Genomic DNA, 13,145 nt, shown 5'->3' on the forward strand with positions numbered 1-13,145 from the left:
GTCCCCTGACTGCTCGGACCCCTATCCACACCCTCCGCCCCCTGACAAGCACTCACCGGCAGCGGCGGGAAGCGGAGCAACGCGGCCCCGGCCCGCTCCACTATGCCACCTCCCAGCTGCAGCGCTCCGCTTCCCGCTGCTGGTGAGTGCGGGGAGGTTGGGGAAAGGATGCCCCCCGTACCCACCTGCAGCTGGAAGCGGAGCGACACGGCTGGGAGCTGGCGGAGTGGAGCGGTCTGGGGCTGGGCTGCTCTGCTTCCACCGCTGCCGGTGAGTGTGGAGGGGATCCCTTCCCCCAAGCCCCCTCCCCCGAGCAGCGCGGCTGGGGCTGGGCAAGGGGAGCGGGCTGCTCCCGGCCCCCCGCTAATCCCCCGGGCCACTCTGGGACTTTGGAGCCCCCCAAAGTCCCCCCCCCCACAGCTCCTGCCTCCTAGACCCTGCGGGGGGAGCCCCTGACCGCCCCCGAGACCCTCTGCCCCCTTATCCAACCCTGGGCCTGGCACCCTTAACATGCTGCTCAGAGCAGCATGTTGGAGCTTTACTGCGTTGTATGCAAACCCGCGTTATATCTGGTCGCATTATATCGGGGTAGAGGTGTATTTATTAATTAAAGAAGTTCACAAAACCCTTTAGGCCCAGAATTTTAAATAGACTCTTCATAACTATAGTAACAGCTACACAAGTGCACAATTTTGGGGTTTGGACTCTATAGAAAAAAGAGGCCATGGATCCTAAGGCAGTTACTGGAGCTGAGGACAATGTATGCAAACAAACTATGGCAGTATAGAATAGGTGACAAATATGGCTCATGAAATTATGCACACAGATTTGATGCATTCTTCAGACTACGTGAAGGGTGATTGATAGTTACTCTTACTGTGTCGCATCCAAAGGGAACGGTGATATTTGTAATGTTGACATTTTCTTCCTGTCCTATCCCAAAATAGGACAAAGTACCTTAATCACAATTTCTTTATTAAAGTTCCTGTCCCTGTGCTTTCACCTTGTTGTTTTTTTCCTCCTTCTTGTCTTTGATCTTCCATTTAATCTCTTAGTACCCTTCCTTGCTCTGTCACTACCAAACTGTCCATCTTTACTGAGTATCCGTTTTCCCCCATTCCTCTTTTATTATCTCAGCATGTAGTTTCCTATTTCTCCCTCTGTTCTGGTCCTGAGCACATTTAAGCAGCACGGGCTGGGGGAGGCATTAGCACTGCATGCAGGTGCAGGAAAGGAGTGATATTTTTTTTTATATGTATATAATATATAATCACATTTCAGTTTCTCACTTTGAGTTCTGCAATGCGTCTTCTCACATGCATGTCAATAGTACTTGCCACTGTGGCATTATCTCTCTGCAGTTTACTTATTTTCACATTGGAACTGGAAGATACAGCTTCTAATTGCATTCAGTTAGGAATATTTAATTGTAGTTACATACTGCAGGTCCTAAAGTTAAACTGTAGTTAAAGCCAGATTTTCAAATAGCCTTAATCCAGCCTGCAAACATGAATGTGTAAAATTAAGAACATAAGAATGGCCATACTGGGTCAGAATCAATAGTCCATCTAGCCCAGTAACCTGTCTTCTCACAGTGACCAATGCCAGATGCTTCTGGCAGTTGGAGATTTAGGGACACCCAGAACATGGGGTTGCATGCCTGACCATTTTGGCTATCTGCCATGAATTTATCTAATTCTTTTTTTGAACCCAGTTATACTTTTAGCCTTCACATCATCTCCATGGTAACAGGTTCTGTGGGTTGACTCTGTGTTGTGTGAAGAAGTACCTACTTATGTTTGTTTTAAACCTACTGCCTGTTAATTTTGTCAGGTGACCCCTAATTCTTGTGTTATGTGAAGGGATAAAATAATAATTCCCTATTCACTTTCTCTACACCATTCATGATTTTATCCCCCAGTCATCTCTTTTTCTATGATGAACAGTTCCAATCTTGTTAATCTCTTTTTATGTAAAAGATGTTCCTTCCCCCTAATAATTTGTTGCCCTTCTCTATACATTTTCCAATTCTAATATATATATTTTTAGATGGGTCAAAAGGCGTGGGCATCCCATGGATTTATATACTGGCCTTATGATATTTTCTGTCTTATTATCTATCCCTTTTCTAATGGTTCTTAACATTGTTAGCTTTTTTGACTGCCCCTGCATGTTGAGTGGATGTTTTCAAGGAACTAACCACGAAGACTCCAAGATCTCTTTCTTGAGTGGTAAATCTAATGATTAATGACCCAATAATTTTGTATGTATAGTTGGGATTTTATTTCCAGTGTACATTACTTTGCATTTATCAACAATGAATTTCATCTGCCGTTTTGTCACCAGTCACATAGTTTAGTGAGATCCCTTTGTAACTCTTCACAGTCAGTTTTGGAGTTAACTGTCTTGAGTAATTTTGTATCATGTGCAAACTTTGCCATCTCTAGGTACCTAAACTCACTCAGTGCTTACATTTTAGGGGAAATAAACGTTTACTCAATGCCTATGTTCCTGCTTCTGGGCATGAGCACCGCTGCCTCGCTCTAGGCGACTGGGTGCCTATCTGCTGCCTAAGCCCCAGAGCAGTTCATGAATGGGGATAGACGTGCTCAGAGGCTGCCTACTGGATTGGGTCCCATTCAGAATCTGGCCGGAGGAGAAAGTGGCGGTGCTCACCTTAAAACTTGTAGTCCAGTGATTAGAACATTCGCTGGGATCTCTTTTTGGCCCAGTGACTGTTTTTATCCAGTCACTGGGCCGGAGAGAGCTAAAGAGGGAATGACTCTGTAGCCCAGTGGTTATGGCACCCACCTGGGAGGTGGGAGACCCAGGATCCCCTGCCCCAGTCACGCTTTCATTGTTTATCCACAGTGGAACAGCTTCAACAGGAGAGACCTAGCGAAGCCCACATCAGAATATCCCATAACCCAGTGGTTAGAGCCCTGCTTCTGAGAGGTGTGGGAGACCCCTGTTCAAATTCCTTCTCACCCACCAGCAAAGAGGGGAACTGAGTCTCTAAAAGTTATAAGGTGGGCACCCCCCTCCTCCTCTGCCATTTCATCCTTCAAGAAATGTCTTCGGCACGTAAGCCTGCAGGCGGCAGGTTCCTGTTTGTAGAACACTAACAAGAGATAGGCGCCTCCCTGCAGCCCTGACTTAAGTTCTGGTCTCTGAGAGAGGGGCTGGGCTTTGCAACACCCTGACTGTGAGAATCTCCCATTGGCTAGCTTAGGCGGCTCCTGACCTTGTGTGCTGACTTCTGTTGATTGCATCCTAAGGTGCCCGTCTCTCTCCATTCATTGTATAGGGAGCCTGGGCGCCTGACTTGGCTTTGTGGATCACAGTGTTGTTCCTGTGTTTTTTCCACTTGCCTAAAAGTTCCATGTTACAATGCCTAAGTCCCTTTGTGAATCCAGGCCCTAAAAATCTGGAGTAGAATCTAGTCTTGTGCATCATCAACAGAACTGTTTATTAAATCGCCGTCAGTTACAGCTTTGGAAACCTACAAAGAGCAATGGGTTTACCCAGGTGTCAGGTGTCATGCGCGGCATCATTTGAAGATCATGAGCGTTCACAAGTATAACAAAAGGTCTAATTTGGTCTGCGAATCCTTAATAGTGATAATGGCATGAGAAATCTAGAACCCAGGTTGAGTGTTCAGGGCTGACCATTAGAAATGCTTCTTTTTTTTAAATTGTATACTGAGCACAGAATCCGTGATGGACAATAAACATGGAATTCCATAGTGCCTTTTCTTACAGTCTGCTTTCAGTGTGTATCCAAAGGGATCAACTTAAGTTTCAACCTTCAGTTTATTGTAGATTGAACTGGGGCCTTAATTGCAGGAGTAATAATCCTTTTCTGAACAGTGAGGCTTTACCTTCAAACTTTTTTTTGGTGTAGAAAGACTGGAAGGATAGCCTTCTTCCCAAATTAAGCTCTCTACTTACTAAGCATTGTAGAGTGTATATGTCCCTGTTACAGCTTGTGAAATATTACCCTTTTTCATTCTCGTTGGCTGGGACTTGTGCATAAAAATCTGTGTCTTAAATTTATTGCACAAAATTCTTTCGGGGTCAATTAATTTTTAATCTGCTTTTTTCCCCCCGAAGCAGATATGGTGGTTTAGCTTGTTGCAGACTGGTTATCCAAATCTGCTCTCAGTTTTAGGGAATTCAATGGGAGTTAGGCATGCTATCTGAGAACAGAATTGGGCCTGCTGTGTTGTGAAATATGCAGTTCGGGTTCCAGAAATAGTGCTAAATGTGAACATTTAACCTAGCAGATAATAAACAATGCTAGTGAAAAGCATAATGCTATCTCTTCATAGCAGTCTAAATTGGATCAGTTCTTTCAATGCTTTTGATCCAGGTAAAGCATCATTTTTTGGCAAGTTTTGTTGTATTTTTTTTTGGTTATTTTGTTTGGGTTTTGTTTTGTTTTTTAATAGATTAAACTGAACTTTGTAGGTATATATATTTTATAGCTGGAGACCAAGCCCTATTAGACAGCAATAGAAGGCTTCCAGGGAGTTCGCTGGTTTTTTTTTTCAGTGTTAAATAGTTACTTTTCCCCTACGCTTACATACATATCACTGTAGCCCACAGCCTGCCGCTCTGGAGATCAAACAATGACAATTATATCATACACAGGAGTGCAACCCAGAAATATACCCTACAATCAATGGCCATAATTATTAAAAAGGGATTTGCAAGAGGGGACTGGCCCTTGGGATGCATATATATATGTCCTAGTTTGTCCGCTCTGGCCCTTGGACCTCTTAAAGCTGGGAGCTGAGTTGCAGATCACATGCTTGCTTTCCTAGATGGGATATAATTGCTCACTGTAAATTCCATTGGGAGGGTGGGGGTAATCACCAGGGAGGGAGAAGAGCTATTTAAATTAAAGGATGATGGTTGCACAAAAACAAATGGGTATAAAAGGCCCAGGAATAAATTTTAAGTTGGAAACTAGAAGAAGGTTTCTAACCATCAGAGGGGTGGAATAACACCCCCCCCCCATAGGAATGATGGGGGCAAATAATCTTAACTAGTTTTAAAATGGAGCTTGATAAGTTTATGATCCAGATTATATGATGGTGGTGCCTGGAGATTTCAGGGGACTCAATGATCCAGGCGGTTCCTTTCAGTCCTTTGTCCCTATGTAGTCATGTGCTGCACAGGAAATCACATATAAAGCTTCCTGCCTCTTTGGCAGAGAAGGGAGACCCTAAGGTCAGGGAAATAACTGGGAGGGGGCTCTCTGAACCTGCTCGGCAAAAAGCCTAAGAGGGAGGCATGCAGGAAGCAGGAACTGGCTAGGGGGAAGCCTTGGCTGGGGATGGCTGTGACTTCCTGGAAGGACTTTAAGAACTGTGAATAGTGATTGGGAAGAGCTACTAGAGGAGAAGGGTGTGTCCTTTCCCGTCCTAGATGGTAGAAACTAGGCTACCCTAAGGGGAAGGGTATGTCCTTTCCCCTCCTGGCTGGCCAAAGCCTCTGGGGGATTAGTGCCCAGTGTGTTTCAGTTGCTTTTGTTTTGTGACCATTTTGTGGGTGGTCCAAGTTATGCTCTGTGACATACCCAGGGTACAGTCCAGACTAATGAGTAGCTGTGTCACCTCTGCCCTCTAACCTGGGGTGCCCTTTATGCTGCTTTGCTGCTATCGCCTCCAGTCTGGACAGCTCACAAACAGCCTCCAGCATGCAAGTCGCTCCCAGCAATGTCTGTATGTGTGCTGCAGCCAACCAGCCACACCTTGGCTCTTACCAGCCTTGGTTATATTGCATGGTGACCCCATGAACCAGGCGTACTCCAGAAATGTATGTCCTTTACTGCCCAGGCCTCTGCTGGACAATACAAGTTTATACAAAATCGGTCATTTTATGAAAGAACAAGGAGCAATGGTCTCAAGTTGCAGTGTGGGAGGTCTAGGTTGGATATTAGGAAACACTGTTTCCCTAGGAGGGTGGTGAAGGACTGGAATGGGTTACCTAGGGAGGTGGTGAAATCTCTATCCTTAGAGGTTTTTAAGGCCTGGCTTGACAAAGCCCTGGCTGGGATGATTTAGTTAGTGTTGGTCCGGCCTTGAGCAGGGGGTTGGACTCGATGACCTCCTGAGGTCTCTTCCAACCCTAATCTTCTGTGATTCTATGAATAGAAATGTGATACACATAGCTAGTTACCCCAAATGGAGTTTCCCAAACACTTCAATTCAAACCCACCAGATTAGCTATAACAATAAAACAAGTTTATTAACTACAAAGAGAGAGATTTTGAGTGCAAGAAATGAGGCACAAAGGCCAGAAATGGTTACAGTAAAAGTAAAGATAAACTGCAACTGTTAAATTCAAAGCAAAGTTTTTCTCACCACACACTCTCAGCAGTCTGACTAAACTTCTTAGGTCAGGACCCCTTCAATAGTTACTTCCTTTGTTCCTTCTGATGCAGTAAATCAATAGGGAGAGAGAGAGAGAGAAGGGTGTCCTTTGGGGTGTCTGCCACTTCTTTTTGTAGTCCTGCCCTCATTCTGAAAAGCATTTCCTCCTGGGAGCAACATGACAGGCAGTTTGTATGGAAGGGAACTCCATGCTGTATCTTTGCTAAGATTACTCCTGGGGGAATTCTGCGCCACTGCACACATGCAGAATTCATGTCCCCCGTGGATTTCTTTGCTTCCTTGTAGAAAAATGACTTCTGATGGGGAAGTAAAGGGAAGCTGCAAAAGTGGTCACCCACCCCTCCCCAGCAGTGTAGTCATGTCATTTTGGGTACCCAGAGCAGCTAGTGGAGAGGTAAATCACTGGGGTAAGGGGGGGCTGGGGATGCCCCGATTAGTGGCTCCTACCCTGTGGTGGGCTCAGCTGCTAGTCCCAGCTGGGCTGAGGGTGGGGGATGTTGTGACTTCCTATTTCCCTGCAAGAAAGGGCTGGGTCCAGGGTCAGGGCCAACCCCAGAAACCTCCGCTAGCTGCGGGGAGCTTCACCCCCCCGCCCATTTCCTGCCCACATTGCTCCTCAGCCACAGGGGAAGGGATCACTGTATTAATTAATTGCGATTGGTTAATCTCACTGTTAAACAATAGAATACCAATTGAAATTTATTAAATATTTTGGATGTTTTTCTACATTTTCAAATGTATTGATTTCTGTTACAACACAGAATACAAAGTGTACACTGCTCACTTTTTATATTATTATTTTTTATTACAAATATTTGCACTCTAAAAATGATAAATAGTATTTTTCAATTCACCTCATACAAGTACTGTAGTGCAATCTCGTTATTGTGAAAGTGTAATTTACAAAGGTAGATTTTTTTTTTGAATAACTGCATTCAAAAACAAAACAATGTAAAACTTTAGAGCCTACAAGTCCACTCAGTTCTACTTCTTGTTCAGCCAATTGCTAAGATAAACAAGTTTGTTTTCATATACAGGAGATACTGCTGCCTGCTTCTTATTTACAATGTCACCTGAAATTGAGAACAGGCTTTCACATGGCACTTTTGTAGCCATGTTGCAAGGTATTTACATGCCAGATATGCTAAACATTCGTATGCCCCTTCATGTTTCCATGCTGATGATGCTCATTAAAAAAAACCCAACCCATTAATCTATGTCTCCTGTTCTGTTTTACCCATATTCTGCCATATATTTCATGTTATAGCAGTCTTGGATGATGACCTAGCACATGTTTGTTTTAAGAACACTTTCACAGCAGATTTCACAAAATGCAAAGAAGGAACCAATGTGAGATTTCTAAAAATAGCTACATCACACGACCCAAGGTTTAAGAATCTGAAGTGCCATCTAAAATCTGAGAGGGACGAGGTGTGGAGCATGCTTTCAGAAGTCTTAAAAGAGAAAAACTCAGATGTGGAAACTATAGAACCCGAACCACCAAAAAAAATCAACCTTCTACTGGTGGCATCTGACTCAGATGATGGAAATGAACATGCGTTGGTCTGTTCTGCTTTGGATTGTTATCGAGCAGAACCCATCATCAACATGTACCCATGTTGTCTGGAATGGTGGTTGAAGCATAAAGGCACATATGAATCTTTAGCACATCTGGCATGTAAATATCTTGCGACACCAGCTACAACAGTGCCATGCAAATGACTGTTCTCACTTTAAGGTGACATTGTAAACAAGAAGCCGGCAGCATTATCTCCTACAAATGTAAACAAACTTGTTTGTCTGAGCGATTGGCTGAGTGGACATGTAGGCTGTAAAGTTTTACATTGTTTTATCTTTGAATGCAGTTATTTTTTGTACGTAATTGTACATTTGTAAGTTCAACTTACATGATAAAGAGATTGCACTGGCAGTACTTGTAAAAAATAAAAATAGTATTTTTCAGTTCACCTAATACAATGCAAATATTTGTAATCAAAAATATATATATAAAGTGAGCGCTGTACACTTTGTATTCTGTATTGTAATTGAAATCAATGTGTTTGAAAATGTAGAAAACATCCAAAAATATTTAAATAAATGGTATTCTATTGTTTAACAACACAATTAATCGTGATTAATTTTTTTAATTGTGCGATTAATCAAGATTAAAGTTTTTAATCACTTAACAACCCTACTTTTTATACATATTATTAATATTCCTAAATGTAAAAGTAACATAGTCTATCATAGCAGAACTCAAAAAGCTGATCTAATACTACTGGAAGTGCTTTGGTGTTGGTCTCTTACACCAAGCAGCATAGATAGAGTAAGTCAAGCATGGTTTTAATCCATTTCTATTGGGAAATCTAAACTCAATATGTTTTATTTGTTGGCTAGAAGCAGGCAGTGGTTTAGGTGTTTTTTTTTTTTTTTTTTTTTTTTTTTTTGCATTTAGCAGTGAAACCAATATTCAATCTTAGGTGCTAATGTGTGACACTTAAAACAGACTTTCAGGTGCGTGGCTGTAGGTTTAGCTGCCTGACTTTCAGTGCTCAAGTTTAAAATTTGGACTCATAACTAGTTCTGTCCTGCTATCACCAGATGTTTCTCAGGATATTTATGAAGCAAGACAATTTTTTGGGGGGGAGGAAGAGAGAAAAGATTGTAAAAGCTGTTCCCTACCTTACCACTCCAGAACGATGGTTCCAATCTTCTACCTGACCACATCCTGTCTAGCACAAAGAAATACCAGTTTCGTGCTGTTAAATGTAAAGGGCAATAGAATGGAACTGCCTTTATATCAAGGACCTACACACTCTGTGGCAAGGTAAATCTAAATTCTGTCGCAAGGCCCTTTTTAATCTGCCATGCTCCAGGTTGGGAGACAAGGAATTCTGCAGCAGTTTGGGGGAAGTATTAAACAAATGAAAGTTTACAGTTTTTTATTTCATTACATTTGAAAATGAATAATAGAATCAGTAGAGTCCTTTGTGCTTATATTGCTATTATGTTCACTTTATTTTACTCTTGCCCCCCTAAATTTTCAGTTTTCTTTGTGCTGGGGACTGCTATATTAACACCTAATTATGTTGCAGAAGCTAAAGATTTTGATAGATGGGGTTTAAGCAGTGTAGGAGAGGCTTGGGACATTGATATGTTCACATCACTGAGGAGGGTTTTTAGCTTCTCTGTTCTTGCTCAGGGCATTACTCAGTCATTGCTTTGCAGAGAGATCTACCAAATGTTGTTCATTCCAGGGGAGCAACACAACTGCCCTGTTCTGACATCAGCATTATAAATATTAACGACTTCCACAGCTCTAAACACAGGCAGAAAGCTAGAGCTGCTTTAGCATTCACTCTGCTTGTATACACTCAGGTTCCCGCCATTTGGGTGACCAAATAGAAAGTGAAAAATTGGGACAGAAGGTTGGGGGGGGGGCGGGTAATAGGCGCCTATATAAGAAAAAGTCCCGAATATCGGGACTGTCCCTATAAACTGGGGACATCTGCTCACCCTGCTGTCATTACATATGCACACCCCATGTGCTCAGACCCTGCGACAGCTAAAACTTCAGGTGCTGAGAAGGGATTATCACGAGCAGGATGGCTCCAGCAGAGAGAGAAGCTCATCTGGGCATATACAGAAATGTCGTTGAATAAAATTTCTGTTTTTTGATATTTAAAAACTCTTCCCCCAAATATGATTTGTTTCTAGTAACTAAAATGTTAGTTATATAAACTGAGTCAGAGGCCTAATCTTCATGTGTGGGTACCTAGAAGCAGTCATCTGATTAAAAGTTACCTGATTTTCAGAGATGCTGGGCACATACAACTCCCACAAAAGCCAGTGAGAGTTAAAGGCACTTGTTACCTCACAAAATCAGATGTTCAGTTAGGTGCCTAACTATAGAATTAATTTTGGGTACCCAGCTTTGAAAACAAGGTTCTGAGCTACAATAGCAGCATAGGTGTATCCTGCCCTCGCTCCCTGGAGGAATTCCTGTTTGTCTGTGACATTTGCCTGGTATATGGATAGCTCTTAGAAGTCAATAGCTGGCACCTAAATATTTAACTTGCAATAATAAGGATATTCTACCTTGCCATGATAACAGTAAAAACACACATGCATCTATCTTATCTACTTATCTATTCTCTAGTTAACTGTGGGTAGGAGAAGGGATTTAATGTGGATATATATTGCCTTCACCCACTGATCACTGTTTCTTCTGGGTGATCATCAAAGCAGGGTGTGTACCTGCCACCAACTTTGTGTTTTGTCATAAAGCAAAGAGGATATTGTTTTCAGCATTTATGGATACTGTCCCTAATTAATCTCCATATCTAACTTGGCCTGTCTTGCCATCAACTCAGTACCACTGATAAGGGAAACTGAGTGTTTCAAAAATGCCTTTTCTTTTTAGTAAAAAAACCCCAAGAAATCCTCTATCATTCTTAGACTAAAGACATGCTGAGAGCCCAGTACTGTGCGTTGTTGATTTAGTCTGTGTTGCAGCTCAGATTTGCTAGCATTACACTTTTTTTTCTAGATCCCTTCCTCTTGGCCACAGTCCAGAGACACAATGTCCTTGTTTAGCATTTTGATGTGGGGAAACACTGATAATTAAAGCAGGTTTCAAGCCATGAACTGATTTGTAAGCAGCAACTTGCTCCAGGATGTGTGTTGTCAGTCGATAAATACCCAGTTGGTGTGTGCTGAGCGACAGTGTGTCTTGTGCCTGATTATGCACAGTGTGTGTGCGTACATGTTGATTGAACCCACACCCTAGGGGGAGTATTGTTTAAATTAATAAAGTAAATTATATAGAAGAATGGAGATGTCATTCTCCCTTACACTGGTATAAAACCAGTTTAATCACACTCTGACTTTAGTGGAGTTTCTCCTTATTTACAGTGGTATAATTTAGGGCAGAATCAGGCCCTGGAGTATTAAGACGTATGTCCAGGATGTGTGTGTGTATATATAAAGTAATGGAATTAAACCTATAATGTACCAGCATCTGAATAAATAGGTCGTGCAATGGAAATCTCATTGCCCTCAAGGGTTTGTTGGACTGGGCCTTCAGTTTCCTTAGGCACCAGACTGACTTATGAAGATTTGGGATTTTCTATTTTGCAGAGTTAACAAATAAATAAAACTAAAATTAAAACAGATGGATTTGTGGAGCTGTGTTACATGGGGAAAAGAGTTCCAGCATGTTAGTGTGCAAAATGAGTGAGTGAAAGGCTATGATGTGGCGGTAAGCCTTTTAAAAAAAAAAACAACTTTGAAGAAATGAACCCATTAAAAGTCTTATTTTTGTAAATGCTTTTTCCAGCCCTCTGTACGCTTATGCATGTATATTTGTGTGTGTATTTTCAAGAGTTTGCATAGTTCTCCAAGAGGCGTTGCTGTTCATCTACCTAAATTATATAGGTGCCATGGGATGTAGGCATGCCATTGGATTTTTTTAGTATACTGAAGAGGAAATAATCTCAGCAAATCCTGTATGAATGCACCTTTTTCATTCAGATGTATTTTTATATTGTACAAGATGTCATTGGAGTTATTGCTCAAAATTTCTTATACTTAAGAGGTATTGGCCTCTTTCCTACTTCTGTTCACCATTTCGGTAGAGCCACTCATAGCCATATCAAACAGTATGGGGGCGGGGGAGGAGTAAAAAGGATAAAAACAGGGAATATCTTTAAACAGAATTTCCTTTTATGCAGGTGATAAATTTAATATACCATCTCAAACCTTCAAAATTAATGTCAGTTATTCACAACAACAAAAGAATGGTGCTTTGTTTCCAGCTGTAAGATAAATGGACATGCAACAAAAGATCTAGGCCCACTTCACACTCTTCTGCAAAAAAAAAAAGTCACAAAGGGTGAAAACTTACTGGTTTGTACAACCAGCAACAGAACCAGCGTTGTCAGACCTTGCAGATTCTCAACCAGGTATGTGCAGTTAACTATATGAAAACAGATTTATACATATATATTTATATAAGTTGATTCTTAGCTGCTGCCCAGATGGGCAAAACCACAAATGGAATGAGCGTTGCCCTATAGTTCAAATTGGAGCCTAACATTCTGCGTATAAGATGGTACCATGTACAAGTGTCAGTAGGATAAAGGTGCAGCGCTGAGATGGTGGGACAAAGATACCTTCAAGCCATTTTTATGCCTTCCATACTCTAGGTTGCTCTGAAAGTCATTGCAGTGCTCAGAGCCTGCTTTAATTTACCACAGTCTTAGCAACTGCCTCTAACTTATGGCAGTACTCGTCATTCCTGCTTGTGCCTGACATACCTCTATACCCCTAGTTTACACCTACCACCCCCCCTTTGAAACCCATACAGGGTGTCATCAAACAACTACAACCCATATAATCAGTGGGGACCCCATCCTGAAAGAAGTCTTTCCTGCATTCCCTCTTTTGGCTTCAAACAATCCCCCAGCCTCTCCAAGTTCATCGTCAGAAGCAAGCTCCCTGCAGACCAGGACATACCAACTCAAAGCAGCACCAGACCCTGCCAAAACAGATGCAAAACCTGAAGACATATTTCTACTGCTACAATGATCAACACTGCCCACAACACACCTTTCGAGATTCATGGGTCCTACACATGCTTATCACAACATGTGGTGTATACCTCATCCAATGCACTAAATCACCCAACACCAATTATGTGGATGAACCCAATCACTATTCTCTCAACAGGAAAATGATAAAAGAT

General features: G+C 42.1%; 1 protein-coding gene across 4 annotated transcripts in view; it reads left to right on the top strand.

The window, feature by feature from the left end:
* Positions 1 to 13,145, top strand: part of MXD4 (MAX dimerization protein 4) — a 56,369-nt gene that overhangs the window by 20,882 nt on the left and 22,342 nt on the right. The gene's annotated exons all lie outside the window — the stretch shown is intronic.

The sequence above is a fragment of the Chelonia mydas genome, chromosome 4 (genome assembly GCF_015237465.2).
Source record: "Chelonia mydas isolate rCheMyd1 chromosome 4, rCheMyd1.pri.v2, whole genome shotgun sequence".
Classification (NCBI taxonomy): Eukaryota; Metazoa; Chordata; order Testudines; family Cheloniidae; genus Chelonia; species Chelonia mydas.